This window comes from Ursus arctos, unplaced genomic scaffold, assembly GCF_023065955.2.
Source record: "Ursus arctos isolate Adak ecotype North America unplaced genomic scaffold, UrsArc2.0 scaffold_17, whole genome shotgun sequence".
Classification (NCBI taxonomy): domain Eukaryota; kingdom Metazoa; phylum Chordata; class Mammalia; order Carnivora; family Ursidae; genus Ursus; species Ursus arctos.
In genome coordinates, this window is record NW_026622841.1 from 27,013,621 (window position 1) to 27,033,202 (window position 19,582).

Consider the following 19,582-nt stretch of genomic DNA (forward strand, 5'->3'; position numbering starts at 1 on the left):
GCTCGGGGTCCGACCCTGAGATCATGACTGAGCCAAAACCAAGAGTCAGGTACTTAACCGACTGAACCACCCAGGCACCCCTACGTTTTTGTTAAAAATTTCGGGGTGCCTGGGTGGTTCAGTCAGTTAAGCATCTGCCTTTGGCTCAGGTCATGATCTCAGGGTCCTGGGATTGAACCCCACATCAGGCTCCCTGCTCAGCTGGGAGTCTGCTTCTCCCTCTCCCTCTGCCCCTCTGCCTACTTGTGCTGACTTGCTCTCTCTAATAAACAAATAAAATCTTTAAAAAAAGAAAATAAAACAAAAATTTCTAGGAAGACATTTTGACTCTGAAGGTGGCTGCTTTGGGTGTGTCGCCAGAGCCCCTGAGGGCGCCGTGTCTGCTCTCCGCACAGGTTGGGGTTACTTGGGGGAGAAGGGAAGCGGCACTGAAGGCAGCCGTGTTCTCGCACTCCCACAGCTCTCCTTGGGGTGACAGGGCTCCAGCTGTGCTGGAACTACTTTCCAGCTTCTCTGTCACAGGTGCCCCCGCTCTGGGCAGGAGCCCTCCTCTGAGCCCAGGGCTGCCTCAGGCTCCGTCTCCATGTGTGTTGTTCTCCATTATGACCTGACCCTGCCCCCACATACGCAGGCCTGTCACTGCCGGAGTGCCTTCCTGACGCCAGGGCACCCTGGCGGTGCGTGTTCATAGTGTGTGTGTGGCCCGTGCGGTGCTCAGTGTCTAGTGCTCAGTGCAGTTGCCAGACACACACACACACTACACAAACTCTTACTCAGACTCACACACACACACACACACACACACACACACACACACACTATGAACTCTGCAGATGCGGCCCTGCTCTAACCCTTCGTGCACACAATGTTTCCTACTCTACAAAGTACTCTCTGGTCAAGAACTGCATTTGTTTTCCCAAAGGATCCACGATGGGGAGAGAGGCAGGAGAATGCGATTCTCATTTCACAGACCCAGGGAAGGGAGGGCTCCCGTCCACTCCAAGTGACACGGGGAGTTGACACAGCGTCTGGGACTGACCCTGCCTCCTAATGCTCAGGCCTGGGCGCTATCCAGAAACAGCATCACTGACTCCCTTGCTGCAGGCCATGGGCTCTGTCCTGAGGACGTCTCTCTCCTCTCATGCGGAACCCCGGGGGCCAGTGGGTCCTCCATTCTTCCTGGGGCCTGGCTTTATGTCGTTGAGGTTTCTGGTGCTGGCCTTTAATGTGGACAGGCACATACCTCCTTTCAGGAACTGAACGGTGGTGCAAAACTGGGACTTCATGCTGTAACCTGGGGCAGTATGCAGCCCCGGTCTCCCACTTGGCAGGCACGCAGCTCTTCTGGATTTGACCTCTCTGAGGACTTAGTCTGGCATGTCCTTCAGGCCCTAGAGCTACTCCCTTTCTTTTCAACAAAACCCTGATCATGTTTTCCCTGCACAGATGTTTATTTTCTAGAACTGACACCGATTAGAGTGGGGAGGCAGGGCTGTCCCTGGGAGGGTGCGGAAATTGGGATAGATCCCATTAGGCACTGTCCCCGGAGCCTCTAATTCGGGTACAACTCAGAGTCGGGTGATATTGAAGGACTTCCAGACACAGAGTGGAAGCGTTCTGAAGGGGCTGAGGGGTGGTGTTGGGTGTGGTTAGAAGGGGAAGTTAACGGGATGGTGCTAAAATCTCAGGTCGTAAGCACTATGCCCAAGGGGCCCCAAGGCTGGGTTCTCCTGGCGCAGCATCCCGGGCCCCATCCTCCCTCCCTTTAGACGGGGCTTGTCAGCATTCTGTAAGGTCCTTGGGAGCCATTAGAGGCATGGCTTCCCCCGGTCACCTCTAGTCTTCAAAACTGGTCTTGTTTGCTGCACGTCATGAACCAGAGCCCCAGCTGTAATCTGGTTTGGTGGAAAAACAGTTGGGCAAGTAGGGGGCAAGGTTGTTTTCCAAGCACCTCCCCCTTTCCCTTTGGCCAGCAGTGAGAACTCCTTCCTTTAAACCCTGAGAGCAGAGATTCTCATCCTGGACAGCACACACAGCAGCCCTCCCCTAGGGCTCCTCCTCCAGAGAGTGTGACTTCCACAGTCTGGGGTGTGGCCCGGGCACTGGGAGCCCGAGCAGCTCTGTCGGTGATGCTGATGTGCAGCCCACACCGAGAGGCACTGACCTGCACTTTTGGGGAGCTGTCTTTGCGGCACACATTTTACTGCCTTGCTACCAAGGTGCTGTGGGCTGAGGATCAGCTGCGTTTCTAAATTCTTCTTTCTCAGAAGAATAATCTGCATTTGACCCTCAGGTGGCTCAGAGAAGCACAGGTGTGGGGTCTAGTGGGGCACTGTTCTTGATGGGAGGGGCTCTGGGTGTGGACAGCTGTGAGAAGGGAGCTGGAGCGTGCGGGGAGAGGGCCTGGGAACAATCTCCATTTGTTTTAGAACTTTGGCTGAATGGTCAAAGCATTTGGTAAACAAGTGAAACCAGATTAGATTTAGCAACAGCAAGACCAAAATGAAACCAAAGCTAGATTTATGACTTTAATTAAATATCATTTACATTCTCTATCTCCAGATGAAAGGAGGTGGCAAACACCCCAGTCCTTTCCAGCATGCGTCTTGGCCTGTTAAAGCTAAATCCCTGCTTCCCACGCAACCTGCGTGGGGTCCTAGCCATGGCATGCTCCCGAGGACGCTGGCCTGTAAGGGGTGCACAATTTCAGAAATAAAAATGGAGCACCTATGGAAATGGAGGCTCATCCCATTGTTGAAAAAACCTAAATCAAAAGCTCACCTTTGCCTTATAAGCTCCTACAAGACCATAAAGAGGAGACACATGGGTCGTGGCTGCGAATGGCCCCCAAGAGAACAGAAGCATGGGTCTACGTTGGGGTGGGTCAAGGTTAGGAGGCTTTCGTTATGACACGTCAGGCAGCCTTGCTGTGAACTCCAATGCGGATGCTGGGGTGGGGGGAGAGGGGATGCAGGAAGGAAGGGCACTAGTAAGAACATCAGTAATTACACAGTAAGTGTGTGCCATACCAAAGAAGATGGAATAGAGAAAACCCCGCCTGGACTGGAAGGGGGCATTTCATGGAGGTAGTGAGAAGAGGAACACAGTTGCAGTTGGCAGAAAGGAAAAAGCGGAAGGATGGGGAATTATAGGTAGACACAAGGGAAGTGGCAGAGGAGGGGGGAGAAGAAGGAAGAAGGAGGAGAGGAGAGAAGAGAAAACAGAGTCTCAGCACAGTGGGAGGGTTGAAGTGCTGGCTGGAAAGGAGGTGCTGTGAAGGGGATGGAGCTGGAGAGGAGATGAGGCTGGGGAGACAGATGGTGCTCTGGAGTCATGTGTCCCTGCTCTGGAGGGGCCACAGCCTTCAAGCTGGCAGGCTCTCTGGCGAGGCTTCTCCCTCCTCCTCTCCGCTTGCATGAATCCGGTGAGGGATGGAGCAATGATACTCCCGGAGAAGAGGAAGCGAGGTGATCTGTCACACTGCCCTGTGCGTGGCTCCTGGCACATCATCTGGGCTTAGAGATAGCCAGCCCCTGGAACAGCTACTTAAGAAGGAGAACCAGAGGGAGGCTGGCGTGGAAATGGGGACTTAATTCCAGCTTCATCCCACCCTTTCTCATCCTTCGTGCCTAACCAGATTTACCAAATGAGCTTTCCTCAGAACCCTGCAGAAGCCACTTGGGGTTACATCAGTTGAGTGTTAAAGAATGTATGCATTTTGCAAGTGGCCGAAGACATTTGCCAAGATGCTTGTCCTCTGACCCCCTGCGGCTTGGCTGAGGTAATGGGAGAGATAAGTTGGCTATATTTAAGCAGCCAAGACTCTGTAGAGATGGAATTTGTCTGGACATCCCTGGAAAATAAGTGGAGTTTGTTGTGAAATCTCTGAAGATGTGTTTTCTCGAGAGCCTCTGAAAGGAGGGTGAGTGTTGATGAGCAAACCCCACTGGGATGGTCACAGTGAGTGGAACCAAAAGAGCATGGCCTGGGGAGTCCACCCAAATTCTAGCCCTGCCATCTACCATGGCGCCACGTGGGGACACAGATTCCTTCTCCTCTGAGAGGCAGGGTGGCGATTACTACCTCAGAAGGCAACACGCAGAGGGCTGAGCAGCGTGCCGTAGGCGTCAACAAATGTCACTTTCTGCCTACGTCCTCCTGGCTTTTCTGGGGTTGTTCGTAAGCTCGAAAGCCTCCAACTACCAGGAATTTAATGAGAGTGGATTTGCTGAGGTAAATACTTAGAAATGTTAACCTTCCTAACATGAATTTCTCCATAGCAGATCCTGTATTGAATATTGCTCATTCATTCAAATGTGCCAGTCACTAGAGATTCAACAGTGAGCAAGCAACAGCTCTTCTTGTCCTCATGGAAACCAGAAGGCACACCGTGAGTGTCCAGGGATGGGACTGCCCTGGTTCCCACTGTGGGGGCGGGTAGGGAATGAAGGTGGAAATGCGGGGAGCATCTTTTGGTTGTCTCAGTGATGGAGGGGTACCACTACTATTTATTGAGTGAAGGCCAGGGAGGCTAAATACCCTGCAAGATGCAGGACAAGCTTATATGACAAGGGACTGTCCCCCACAAAACGCTCAGTGAGAGAAACTGGTAGGCCAAGGATGAAAGAAGTCATGAAAACCAAAAACTTGCCTGTTGGCAGAAAGATTTTTAATATCATCATTTTCCTAAGATCAACTTTTAAGAGATCTTTGAAATGAATGTAAAGGAGTCATGTGTCTTGTTTCTTTCTGTTTTTCACTGTTTAAAGGCACATCCCTCTTCTTCTAGGGCCTGTCCTTCCACATAATGATTGTATTATTGCCTTTTTGGTGATGCTCCTAATTCCTTCATGCCCAGAGCTGATACAACTGTGGACTAAGAGGTAGGATTCAACCAGGACTCCCAGACTCGTAGTGCTTTGCCCCTAGAAGGGGTCCAAGTTCTGGTTAGGGGTGCAGATGGGGATCACAGATGAGGCAGAAGAGAAATGGCTCATCTGGGGATCCAAGCCCATCATCTTAGCTGCATTAATTCTACACCTTAACCCACCAGGACAAGAGGCAGCTAAAGTACCCCTCTCAAAGCCGATGACCCATCTGTAACATCTTCAAGGGCTTCTGAGGTGCTAAGACATAAACATTTTGGGGTATATGCCTTACAAGGAGATGACAATATCACCTGCCTAATAATCATCTTCTTTTTATTTTAAGTCCCTCATTGTCATGTTTATAGAATCACTTATAGTTGCTGTGAAAATTTCAACTACTAAAGAGCACAGAAGAATATAGAGGCTTACTGGCACCCCCCCAAATGCAGAAATGGCCATCATAAACATTGGGGAGCTGTCCTTCCGGACACCTCTCTGCTCACATTCCCAAGCAGCAAGAGAAACAGACAAAATTATTTTCTAGAAGTAGGATCATGCCTTATGAGCTATTTGTTTTGTTTTTGTTGTTTTTTGCTTTTGAGCTATTGTTTTTTAATGGAAAGTATCGTATTTAATTTTATGTGACTTAAACAAAAGAAAAATGTATTCAAGTGAAACCAGAGGATGTGCTAAACTTCAGATAAATGTTTATTCATCACAGGAAATATTTTTAGTTTTTATAACCTTTTAAGGCTAAGAAAACAGAAAAACCATTAAAAAACAAAAAATTTAGTATCTTTCCAAAAAAACCCCCCAGGTTTCATATTTAGGTAGTACTGATTGCCTCCTTACTAAAAAAAAATAAGAAAATTTGGTTTCTTATGCTTTTATCAATTTTTACTGATTTTATTACTATTATTATTTTTGCTTTGTCAAGGTTTATTCTATTCTTTAATTGTAATTCATAGTTGTCATACATTTCTATCCCTATCTATTGAAGAAAGAATATATATATATATATATTCATTCTTACGTAGAGTATACATATATGTGTGTATATATATGCTTATATATATTTTATGTAGAGTATACATACATATGTATATATTTATTTATATATTTGCTATGTATTTATATATTTTTTTATTCCTCTATATAAAAAAGGAATTCAGTGATTATCACTAATTCTTTTACTATAGTTGATATGTTCCCAAGTTCTTATTGTGGGTGACATTTTATTACACACACATAATACATAATTCATATACATATATCTTCACGAGAAAGCCTCATAGATGCTTTTTTACCTGTTGAGCTGCTCCATTTTGGGGAATGCCTATAGGTTGCTTAAAGGACAAATTTATTCACTCATCACATATTTCCTGAATGTCTAATGAGTGAGCTCCAGAGCTAAAATCTTTGGACAAAGATTAATGTATCTCTAAGGCTATCTCACAAAGTTGCATTGAGACATTCAAAGTCCTTTCCAAATCACAGTGACAGTAACTGGAAGATCTCATCTACAGGATTAGGCCATTGTGAGGTGTGGCAGCCAGCCGCCACAGTGGCCCTTGGTGACCCTTGCCTCCCGGTGCTCACAGAGCTGACCTGTATAACCAGCCGGACATCACAGAAATGAGGCTCTGTGGCTTCTGAGGCTGGGTTATAAAAGCCCTGGCCACTTTGGCCTTGTGCTCTTGGGTCCCTGGCTCTGGGGGAGCTGCTGCCATGTCATGATGGCATTCCAGCAGCCTTAGGAGCTCCTCCTGGAGAGGAACTGAGACCTCCTGGCAACAACCAGCATTAGCTAGCTAGCTGCACGAGAGAGTCATCTTGAGAGCAGGTCCTCCAGCTCCAGGAAAGCCTCAGACTACAGCAGCCCTGGCTGTCATCTTGACAGCCATCTCATTAGAGACCCTAAGTCAGAACCACACAGCCAAAGATATTTTTGCTGTTTTAAGTTGCTAAGTTTTGGGCAATTTGTTACACATCACATTGGCCATTAATAACTCTTCAAGGATCTAATTAGCCAGGCTCTTGGCAGGAGCCCCCAAAGGCATATTTTTTATGGAGGAAAAAGTTCTTGGGGAGAAGGAAGGAATCAACACTTACTGAACACCTACTCTGTGGTAGGTATTGTTACCTGTGTTATCTTACCGAATCCCCATAGCAACCATGTAGAACAGTGTAGAGGGCATCTGCTTACCTCTTTGGAGGTACCCTGCTGCCAAAATGAGACGATAGTTCATATAAGAAAGATCTGTGGGCCTTATACTTTTACAGAAAATAGGGTTTCTATCGATTGAGCCTCGTGGGGGCAGAAATGTGTCTTGGAAAGTAAAACTGGCTGGGGGTCAGTTGTGAAACACAATCACACACTAATTGAGGAACGTATATACCTCGTCCTGTGGCTCACTCTGCGGGGATACATCTGAGAAGTACCAATTAGCATTACCTTCAAGGAGGTTTAATGCAGAGACAGCATTTAAAGGCGGGAATGGAATCAGAAAACAAAGTAAAGTACTGAAACAGTGAATGTGTTTCATCATTTGATTATTTGGCTGTCCTTAGCAAGGACCTCTCATCTGCAAGTCTTGCAGCCTTAAAGGGTGTGAAAGACATCAGTAGTTTCAGTGGTGGCCTCGGAGGTAGTAGGTCCTATGGTAGGTCAGTTTCGTAGTGCTCCAGGAGTCATTTCTGGCCCAACCTAGAAAGCTCACTCCTACAAATCTATCCCAAATTTTGTGAGTCCCTAGATTCCTCTATTAAATCCCTTTCTGCTTAAAATACCTGTAGTGGCTTCTGTTTTCTGAGGAAGAGATGCCATAAGACAGGAGAGTGGGGCTGGGGACAGGAGGGCAGGGTTAATTAGGAAGGAATTTTTGGAGGAGCTAATGTTTTAGCTTAAAGGAAGAGGGATTTTAAACAGTCCAGAAGAAGAGATGAGGACTCCTGAATGGGAATGATTACAAGAGTCTGTTTCTCTTTCCCCCAAGTTGGTGCCTCCCTATCGCCTTCCACCCTTCAGCAGGATGGGTTCTGGTTTTTGTTAAGGCCTGGACTTGAATGAATAGTCACTTGGAGTTTCTGTTTGCTGTCATGGAAAGTGTGTGATTTCAGTATGGGATTCAATACCCAGAACATAGATACTCATGGAGCCCCCTCATGGATCCTGCAAAGACAAATACATCTGGAGAAGGCAGTGCTCTTCCTCTCCTGCTGCCTTCCTTCATCGCCCTGCTGGAAACTGCTCGCTGCTGTCTGGGCTCAGCTCCTGATCACCTAGCTCCCTGGGGGAGGATAAAACAGAGGGACCAGGTGTTCTCTGACACGGCAAATCAGAAGAAAAATCACTGTATTGGGAGTGAGGAGACCTGGGGTCTAAATTTAGCTCTGCTGCCTACCAGCTGTTTACCCTTGGACAAGTTTAATGAATAACCAAATCTTTACTATCTTGTGAATCTGCCCACTTTTCTCCATTTTAAAGGCTGCAGCCTTACTTTACACCATTATCCTTTCTCCCGTTATATCTCCTGTGTATCACTCCTATGTATGCTCCACAATTCATTCTCCTTAGCGCATTCAGAATATTTTTGCAAGAGTTCAAATCCGGTCCTATCGTTCCTTCTTCAAAAGACTCTTTAATGCTTCCCAGTGCCCCCAGGATGTCCAAACTGCTGGGCAGGACATCAAGTCTGACTTGGTCTCCCTGGGCCTCTCCACCCTCCTCTCCAGAAGAGGCTGTATTTTAAGGTGAACTAGAACCAGTGGTTCCAAAGTGGGACATTCACCCTGAGGGATATGTCAGACACTCAGTCGACTGGGCTGTGGATAGAAAATATTAGAACTTCTATGCATATTTTTATCTAAAAATTGAGATAAACTTAAGGTGTTCTGGTTCAGATCCTCTTTCTTTCTTTCTTTCTTTCTTTCTTTCTTTCAGATTTTATTTATTTATTTATTTATTTATTTATTTATTTATTTAACAGAGAGAGAGAGAGAGAGGTAGTGAGAGAGGGAACACAATCAGGGGGAGTGGGAGAGGGAGAAGCAGGCTTCCTGCTGAGCAGGGAGCCTGATGCGGGGCTCAATCCCAGAACGCTGGGATCATGACCTGAGCCGAAGGCAGATGCTTAATGACTGAGCCACCCAGGCACACCCCCTCCCTTTTTAAAGATTTTTAAATTAATTTACAGATCCTTTTTCAAGTTGTCACATGTCATCTATGGACCTTGTGTACCTTGCGTGAAGGTCAGCGTGGCAAGGTCAGGAGGTTGGTGGCTGCCTGTGCAGCCTCTGGAGTCAAACTTTCTGGATAAATGCTTTTTATTGGTTATTGGTATTATTATCATTATTCTGGAGTACAGTGGATTCCCATGGTACAGGAAGATTTACACAAAACGGACACTTGGATTAACAAGATCCTTACAAAGAAACTTTAGAATATAAAGAAAGGGTGACTAAAAAAGCCCAAATAAGTCACAGGAGAGTGCTGGGACTATTGCTTCCTCGGTTGTGCTTATGTTCTGATTATCGCAGCCACATTAGAAAGTAAAGGCAATGACAACCTAATTAGCCATGACAAGAACTAGACCCCCAAAATGTCAAAATTATGAAGTCTACTTTAAAAAGGATTTACATTCACTGTCATTAAAGATGACCCTCTCCTGTGTATTGTGCCTTGACATATTGGCTGATGTAAGTACATAAATACAATTTGTAATTAAACAAATGTACTGGGGGTGCCTGCTCAAAAATATTTTTTTCTGGTAGAATTGCACAATAAAGAAATTTGGAGACCAGTGAGCTAAGCACAGACTTGGGTCTAGAAGGTGCAAGGACTTGACCTAGATCTAATAAATGTCCTCTGGCCTAATGCAAGAATGTGAATTTCCTGGTTATTTATTCTTCCAATGCATTTATAAAGCACGGTTGTTATTGTACTGTATATTTTCAGTGGGTTATAAAGGAGGAGACTTTAAAATTTGGGAGTATTTTATCTGCAAGATCATTTGATCTAATATTATCTGATACTTACGGAGAATAAAAAAAAGGTCAATATTAGGTACCATACAAAGGTTTGTCACTGATAGAATGGGTTATGGCAACCTGCACTGTCGTGATGGTGAACTGCCTCCTGACATTAGGACCAATTGGATCACACACCAGTTCCATCATCAGAAGCCAGCGAGCAATGCCCTTTTTGCTCCAGTCATTCTTGAAGTAATTTGTTTACCCCAGCCATCAGAACACAGTCAATAAACTGCAGGGATTGACAAAGTAGCACTGTACAGGCAACACGGAAAATTGGAAAAGTGAATTGTAGGTGGAGAGTGACTAGCAATAAATAATCAGCTTATTCCCGTTGCAGAAATGTCTATGACCAGGAGAAAATCTGACCAGTGAAAAATCTGAATCGGACAAAAGCGAGCCACTTAATTCTGCATGAATACACTTGAGAATGAATGTGTTCTGATTCTCCAAGCAAGATGGCTCTTCACAACATTTGGCTTTGTTAAAACCATGTCTGCTGACACTTGGACTCTCTCCAGTTACCTGGCATCTGAAATTATACCATTAGTGATTCACTTCTTTGAACTAAACACAGACCTCTTCAGGTATCCTCTTTTGAAGAACAAGCACCCTTGGAAAGATTAGCACAGTGAGTCAAAGATCCCTTCGTGTGACTTATCTATGAAATTGTCACCCCTGCAGGGAGAGCTCTGGAACAGTATCAAGGCTCCGGGCATCCTGGGGAGGCGTTGTAAGGTGGTGGGGAGCTGGGAAAGGGTGAGGTGAGGCGTGAGAGAAGGGTAAATGTGGAGAAGGAGGGTGCCAAAGGCCAGGTTGAATGGTTTCGGTTTAAACAAAGAAATGGATTTTAACTCTGTAGTTCAGGTCTAACATAGACCGTGTCAAACACTGAATTTATCATAATCCTCTGGACTTGGGAAGGCATCATATCTTTCAAATTAATTCAGTATAATATAACACTCAAGGGAACCTCAAATAAATACAATCAGCTTTCGGTTTTCAGCGAAACTGCCATCAGCTTATTGGTGCTTGACAGGCAACTGGGGACACAAATCAGCACTCCCTGGGCAATCACACTCATTTTCTTATCAATTATGGACAAACGAGACAGGAAGGTGAATTTCTAGAAAGAATAGAAAAAATGCTCGTCAGTGCACCAAATTGTTGTGATCAGGGACTACCTGTCATCCATCTTGCGGGATCCCATTCCTCATTGTTATTGTGGATGATTGAGCAGTGGCCATTCTGATGGAATCTTTTTGATGATTTCATTTCTGATGTTCACCTCCCTGCTTGTTCAGCAAGCTGCACATCTGGTCAATATCCTCCCCACCCCACACACAACTGATTGATTAAGTAGTTCAGTGGGAAAAAAAATCAAAGTAGTTTGACAAAAATGTATTTTTTTGATAGAAGTTATTAGTCAGTCGCTAACTAAATTGATAGGCTACTTTTATCTTGATTTTTTTTATTTTTGTTTTCAGAAATAACAAGTTTAGCTGACTAAAAAGACCAGGTGTCTAATCGACTTGGCTGGTTATGCTGACAGATATTTGATATGACATCAATTGACTAAACTGACGGGAATTTGAATGAGTTCAGTCAAAATGTTTGAATCCATCAGCAGGGAGTGTCAACCAATTTTTGCTCTGGAGAAAGCACTCAGAGTGTCTGCATTTTACAATGAGGACGTGCAAGCTGTTTGGCCTCAGGAAATAAAAAGTGATCCAAGAGAAGACTTCTTTGAAAGAACCTGAGTGATTGTGTCTTCTGATCTCTTGCAAGAACCCAAGTTTGTTCAGGAAAGACCAGCTTATGTGGCAATTACAGCCCCATGGTCTCCGGGGACGGTGCAGGCAGCAGACGTGATTCTGGGTAGATATTCATATTACGCCAGACACCTTACACTAACCCTGTTCCTGGGGTTTCCAGAGCCAGACCACGGAGAAGCAGAGCAGTAGGTAAAAAAGGTTTTCAGTTTTCCATAATCCATGCTCTTGCTACCCTGCCCTGCCTCAAACTCCTTCCACCATCGCCCTCCCTTTATCAGGGTGTTCAGCTCTCCTACTGTCCCTCTCTGGGGCCAAGAGTCTCCAATCCTCACAAGGAGTAAGTGACAAATGCCACCACTCACGAAGCCTCCCCAAGGGAGATGACATTTGTCAGGGACTGACATTTTAGTTGAACACTTACTACATACCAGGCACTGTGCTGAGCACTTTACACATGTTCCTAACAACCACTGACCATCCTATGGCTCATCTATGGCCATTTGACAGTTCCTGAAATAACTCTCTTGGCTGAAGTTGAGAGCTGACATTCTGGCAAATTCCCAGATGTGTTTGGCTTGGTCTGGGCAGTGAACTGGGCTCCCAGAGTGGGCCCTGGAACCCCGAGAGATGAGGGCCGTTGGCCATCATGCACAGCCAATCAGCCACACATGCCCTCCGTCGGCATAAGTTACTGCGGTAGCCGACTCAAAGGCTCTGACTGTTCATATCTTTTAACCAGTCTTGCCCAAACAGAAACCTCTCTGATAAGACTGAAGGAAAGCTCCTGCTTGTCTTGAGGAAGTGCATGTCACTCTAGTTCAGCAGAAGAGACCTAAAAGTTGAGGGCCACCAAGGCTCTTTCTCATCTTACTACAGATTTGGGTCCCTTAAGTCAATGCTTATCTGATGAGCTCATTTGAGGAAAAACACCATGCAGACTTTTTTTTTTTTTAAGATTAATTTGTTTATTTGAGAGAGGAAAGAGAGAGAGAGTGCACGAGCAGGGGCAGAGGGAGAGGGGAAGCAGGCTCCCTACTGAGTGCCCAAGGCAGGGCTCAATCTCACGACTCTGAGATCATGACCTGAGCCGAAACCAAGGGTCCGAGGCTTAACAGACTGAGCCACCCAGGCGCCCTGACATGCAGACTTTTGATGACTTCATTCAGCAAACATTTACTCAGTGGTGCAGATGTCAGGCTGGGTAAGGGGATTTCTGGATTACCAATGGAGACAGCTAGCCCCGTGGACCGTACATGTATCAGAAAAAAACTCCACTGCAATGAAGATGATGAAATCAAAGCAGCTATACACAGATGCAGAAAATATGACACCTTTTAGAGGAAGGGAGTTAAGATGGCGGAGGAGTAGGGGACCCCTTTTTCAGCCGGTCCCCTGAGTTGAGTTTAATAGGTACCAGACCAGCCTGAACATCCACGGAATCAGCCTGAGACGCAGGAAGATACATCTGGATCTCTACAAATGAACATCTCCAGCGCTGAGTATTGAGGTACCAAGCGGGGAGCCGTGAAACCGCGCACAGATATCGGAAGATAAATGGAAGGGGGAGGGAGCTGCCGCGTTTGGGCGCTGGGAAGCGGCAGCCACCTGCACGGGGGAGCGGGCGGACTTGCAGACGGCACCCTCGAGAGAGCAGACTGAGACCGTGAGCCGGGGATCGCATGTGACCAGTCTGAAAACCAGAGCTCCGGTGCGCTCACTGGAACCAGACTGAGACCGGGAGCTCTGGGAGTGCGCGGGGGCGGCTGGTGGTGTTAGAAACACAAAGGACAGAGACGCACCGGCCCTGGAAGTGAGGGCTGGGACGCCGGGTGTGGGGCGTACATCCCGGGGCGCTGCAGGGTTGAGCAGCACCAACAGAAACAGAGTTAAAGTGGCCAGAACATCAGTGGAGAACGGTCCGTGATCCCTCTGTTCTGAGACAGAGGCTGAGATTTGGCCACTGCTGCTCTGACTCTCAGAAGAGGCACAGCAAACCGCCAGGGAAAGCCGCCAGAGAACAAAAGCCTGGAAAGACCGGCTCACAGTGTGCCCATCCCCATCCCCCCTCGCAGGGGACACGGAGACTCTACCCCAACAAGGTTGCCTGAGTATCGGCGCGGCAGGCCCCTCCCCCAGAAGGCAGGCTGAAAAATCAAGAAGCCCACATCCCTAAGGTCCCTATAAAACAAGGGCGCACTGCCTGGGTCCTGGTCAATAATTTGGGCCCTGGACAACCCCGCAACCTCTCCTCATCAGAATGATGAGAAGGAGAAATCCCCCCCAGCAAAGAAAAGACAATGAGTCTGTGGCCTCTGCCACAGAACTAATGGATATGGATATAACCAAATTATCAGAAATAAAATTCAGAGTAACAATGGTCAAGATGATGTGTAGACTTGAAAAAAGTATTAACAAAAATGTTAATGAGAATATAGAATCTCTAAGGGCGGAAATGAGAGTGAATCTGGCAGAAATTAAAAATTCTATGAGCCAAATGCAGTCAAAACTAGAGGCTCTGACGGCCAGGGTGAATGAGGCAGAAGACGTATCAGCGAATTGGAGGATGGGTTAGTAGAAGACAAAGCTAAAATAGAATCTGGGCTCAAAAAAAATCCATTCTCAAGAATGTAGGTTACGGGAGATTACTGACTCAATGAAACGTTCCAATGTCAGAATCATCGGCATCCCCAAGAGGGTGGAGAAAAACAGAGGTCTAGAAGAGATATTTGAACAAATTGCAGCTGAAAACTTCCCTAATCTAGCAAAGGAAACAAGCATTCGTGTCCAAGAGGCAGAGAGGACCCCTCCCAAGCTCAACCACGACAAACCTACGCCACGTCACGTCATAGTGCAATTCACAAATATTAGATCCAAGGATACAGTATTGAAAGTGGCCAGGGCAAAGAAATTTCTCACGTACCAAGGCAAAGGCATCAGAATTACGTCAGACCTGTCTACACAGACCTGGAATGAGAGAAAGGGTTGGGGGGGAGGCATTTTTAAAGCTCTTTCAGAGAAAAACATGCAGCCAAGGATCCTTTATCCAGCAAGGCTGTCATTCAGAATGGATGGAGAAATAAAGACCTTACAGAATCACCAGTCATTGACCAATTTCGTAACCACGAAACCAGCCCTACAGGAGGTATTAAGGGGGTTCTATAAAAGTAAAAAGGCCCCAAGAGTGATACAGAACAGAAAGTCACAATCTATAGAAACAAAGACTTTACTGGCAACATGGCATCATTAAAATCATATCTCTCAATAATCAGTCTCAATGTAAATGGCCTAAATGCTCCCATAAAGCACCACAGGGTTGCAGATTGGATAAAAAGACATGACCCATCCATTTGCTGTCTACAAGAGACTCATTTTGAACCTAAAGATACATTCAGACTGAAAGTAAAGGGATGGAATACCATCTTTCACGCAAATGGACCTCAAAAGAAAGTGGGGTAGCAATTCTCATATCAGACAGATTGGATTTTAAACTACAGACTATAGTTAGAGACACAGAAGGGCACTATATTATTCTTAAAGGATGTATCCAACAAGTGGATATGACAATTATAAATATATATGCCCCCACCAGGGGAGCAGCAAGATACACAAGCCAACTCTTAACCAGAATAAAGAGACATACAGATAAAAATATGTTAATAGTAGGGGACCTCAACACTCCACTATCAGCAATAGACAGATCACCTAAGCAAGAAATCAACAAAGAAACAAGAGCTTTGAATGCCATACTCAACGAGTTGGACCTCATATATATATATATATAAAACACTACACCCCAGAACCAAAGAATACTCATTCTATTCTAATGCCCATGGAACATTCTCAAGAATAGACCATGTTCTGTCACAAAACAGGTCTCAACCGATACCAAAAGACTGAAATTATTCCCTGCATATTCTCAGATCACAACGCTCTGAAATTGGAACTCAACCACAAGGAAAAATTTGGAAGAAACTCAAACACTTGGAGACTAAGAACCATCCTGCTCAGGAATGATTTGATAAAACAGGAAATCAAAAATCAATTTAAACAATTTATGGAGACCAACGAGAATGAAAACACAATGGTCCAAAACCTATGAGATACTGCAAAGGCAGTCCTAAGGGGAAAATACATAGCCATCCAAGCCTCACTCAAAAGAATAGAAAAATCTAAAATGCAGTTTTTATATTCTCACCTCAAGAAGCTGGAACAGCAACAGAGGGACAGGCCTAATCCACGCACGAGGAAGCAGTTGACCAAGATTAGAGCAGAAATCAATGAATTAGAAACCAGGAGTACAGTAGGGCAGATCAGCAGAACTAGAAGCTGGTTCTTTGAGAGAATTAATAAAATTGACAGACCACTGGCAAGACTTATCCAAAAGAATAGAGAAAGGACCCAAATTAATAAAATTATGAATGAAAAAGGAGAGGTCACAACCAATACCAATGAAATTGGAAGGATTATTAGAAACTTTTATCAACAGCTTTATGCCAATAAATTAAGCAATCTGGAAGAGATGGAGGACTTCCTGGAAACCTATAAACTACCAAGACTGAAACAGGAAGAAATTGATTTTTTAAACAGGCCAGTTAATTATGAAGAGATTGAAACAGTGATAAACAACCTTCCAAATAACAAAACTCCAGGCCCGGATGGTTTTCCTGGGGGAATTCTACCAAACAGTCAAAGAAGAAATAATACCTATTCTCCTAAAGCTATTTCAAAAAATAGAAACAGAAAGAAAGCTACCAAACTCATTCTATGAGGCCAATATTACCTTGATCCCCAAATCAGGCAAAGACCCCATCAAAAAGGAGAATTACAGACCGATTTCCCTAATGAATATGGATGCCAAAATTCTCAAGAAGATCCTGGCTAATAGAATCCAACAGTACATTAAATGGATTATCCATCATGACCAAGTGGGATTCATCCCTGGGATGCAAGGGTGGTTCAACATTCACAAATTGATCGGTGTCTTAGATTTTATCCAGAAGGAAAAAGCCAAAAATCATATGATTCTCTCAACAGATGCAGAAAAAGCATTTGACAAAATACAGCATCCTTTCCTGATTAAAACCCTTCCGAGTGTAGGGATAGAGGGTACATTCCTCAATCTCATAAAACCATCTATGAAAAGCCTACAGCAAATATCATTCTCAATGGGGAAAAGCTGGAAGCTTTTCTTTCCCTTAAGATCAGGAACACGACAATGATGCCCATTCTCGCCACTACTATTCAACATGTACTAGAAGTCCCTGCAACAGCAATCAGACAACAAAAAGGGATAAAAGGTATCCAAATAAGCAAAGAAGAAGTCAAACTGTCTCTCTTCGCAGATGACATGATACTCTGTATGGAAAACCCAAAAGAATCCACTCCCAAACTATTAGAAGTTAGAGAGCAATTCAGTAATGTGGCGGGATACAAAATCAATGCTCAGAAATCAGTTGCATTTCTATACACGAATAATGAGACTGAAGAAAGAGAAATTAGGGAATCCATTTCATTTACAATAGCACCAAAAACCATACATTACCTTGGAATTAACTTAACCAGAGACGTAAAGGATCTATATTCTAGAAACTACAAATCACTCTTGAAAGACATTGAAGAAGACATAAAAAGATGGAAAAATATTCCATGCTCATGGATCGGAAAAATTAACATAGTTAAAATGTCCATGCTACCCAGAACAATCTACACTTTCAATGCTATCCCGATCAAAATACCGATGACATTTTTCAAAGAACTGGAACAAATAGTCCTTAAATTTGTATGGAACCAGAAAAGGCCCCGAATCGCCAAGGAACTGTTGAAAAGGAAAAACAAACCTGGGGCATCACAATGCCGGATTTCGAACTGTACTACAAAGCTGTGATCACAAAGACAGCATGGTACTGGCACAAAAACAGACACACAGACCAATGGAACAGAATAGAGAACCCAGAAATGGACCCTCGGCTCTTTGGGCAACTAATCTTTGATAAAGCAGGAAAAAACATCCGGTGGAAAAGTCTCTTCAATAAATGGTGCTGGGAAAATTGGACAGCTACATGCAAAAGAATGAAACTTGACCACTCTCTCACACCATTCACAAAGATAAACTCCAAATGGACAAAAGACCTCGATGTGAGACAGGAATCCATCAAAATCCTAGAGGAGAACATAGGCAGCAACCTCTACGACATCGGCCAAAGCAACCTTTTTCATGACACATCTCCAAAGGCAAGAGAAACAAAAGATAAAATGAACTTGTGGGACTTCATGAAGATAAAAAGCTTCTGCACAGCCAAGGAAACAGTCAGAAAAACTAAGAGGCAGCCCACGGAATGGGAGAATATATTTGCAAATGATACTACAGATAAAGGACTGGTATCCAAGATCTACAAAGAACTTCTCAAACTCAATACGCGAGAAACAGATAAACAAATCATAAAATGGGCAGAAGATATCAACAGACACTTTTCTAATGAGGACATACAAATGGCTAACAGACACATGAAAAAATGTTCAAAATCATTAGCCATCAAGGAAATTCAAATCAAAACCACACTAAGATACCACCTTACGCCAGTTAGAATGGCAAAAATTGACAAGGCAAGAAACAACAATTGTTGGAGAGGATGTGGAGAAAGGGGATCCCTCCTACATTGCTGGTGGGAATGCAAGTTGGTACAGCCACTCTGGAAAACAGTGTGGAGGTCCCTTAAAAAGTTAAAAATTGAGCTACCCTATGACCCAGCCATTGCACTACTGGGTATTTACCCCAAGGATACAGACGTAGTGAAGAGAAGGGCCATATGCACCCCAATGTTCATAGCAGCATTGTCCACAATAGCTAAATCGTGGAAGGAGCCGAGATGCCCTTCAACAGATGACTGGATTAAGAAGATGAGGTCCATATATACAATGGAATATTACTCAGCTATCAGAAAGAACGAGTTCTCAACATTTGCTGCAACATGGACAGCACTGGAGGAGATAATGCTAAGTGAAATAAGTCAAGCAGAGAAAGACAATTATCATATGGTTTCTCTCATCTATGGAACATAAGAACTAGGAAGATCGGTAGGAGAAGAAAGGGATAAAGAAGGGGGGGTAATCAGAAGGGGGAATGAAGCATGAGAGACTATGAACTCTGAGAAACAAACTGAGGGCTTCAGAGGGGAGGAGGGTGGGGGAATGGGATAGCTGGTGATGGGTAATAAGGAGGGCACATATTGCATGGGGCACTGGGTGTTATACGCAACTAATGAATCATCGAACTTTACATCAAAAACCACGGATGTACTGTATGGTGACTAACATAATATAATAAAAAAAATAAAAAAAAAAAGGAAATGACACCTTTTAGAACCTTGAATGGCTAACTGGTCCAGCCTTGTCCCTTTCTTACTGTGTGGCCACAGAGTAGTTACATTACAAAGTACGTACACGGTCCTCCCTGGACATTCAGGGTCAGGGTCAGTCGCCTACAGAGGGGTGGGGAAAAGCCTGGGAAAGAAGGAGATGCTTGAGAGCTCCAGTTCTGGTCAGGCTCTCCTACTTGTCTTTTATTTATTTTAAAGATTTTTATTTATTTATTCATCAGAGAGAGAGAGAGAGAGCGAGAGAGAGCACAAGCAGGGGGAGCAGCAGGCAGAGGGAGAAGCAGGCTCCCTGCCGAGCAAGGAGCCCTATGTGGAGCTCGATCCTAGGACCCTGGGAGCATGACCTAAGCCAAAGGCAGACACTCAACTGGCTGAGCCACCCAGGCATCCCTCCTACTTGTCTTTTATATATTAGGTAACACTGGTGCTTCTCTATAAATGAACCTGTATCACTCCAAATTTTTTCTTCACAGTGGCTCCATGTGGCAGGTTGGGCTAAAGCTCAGAGAGGCTGAGTGACTTGCCAAAGCCA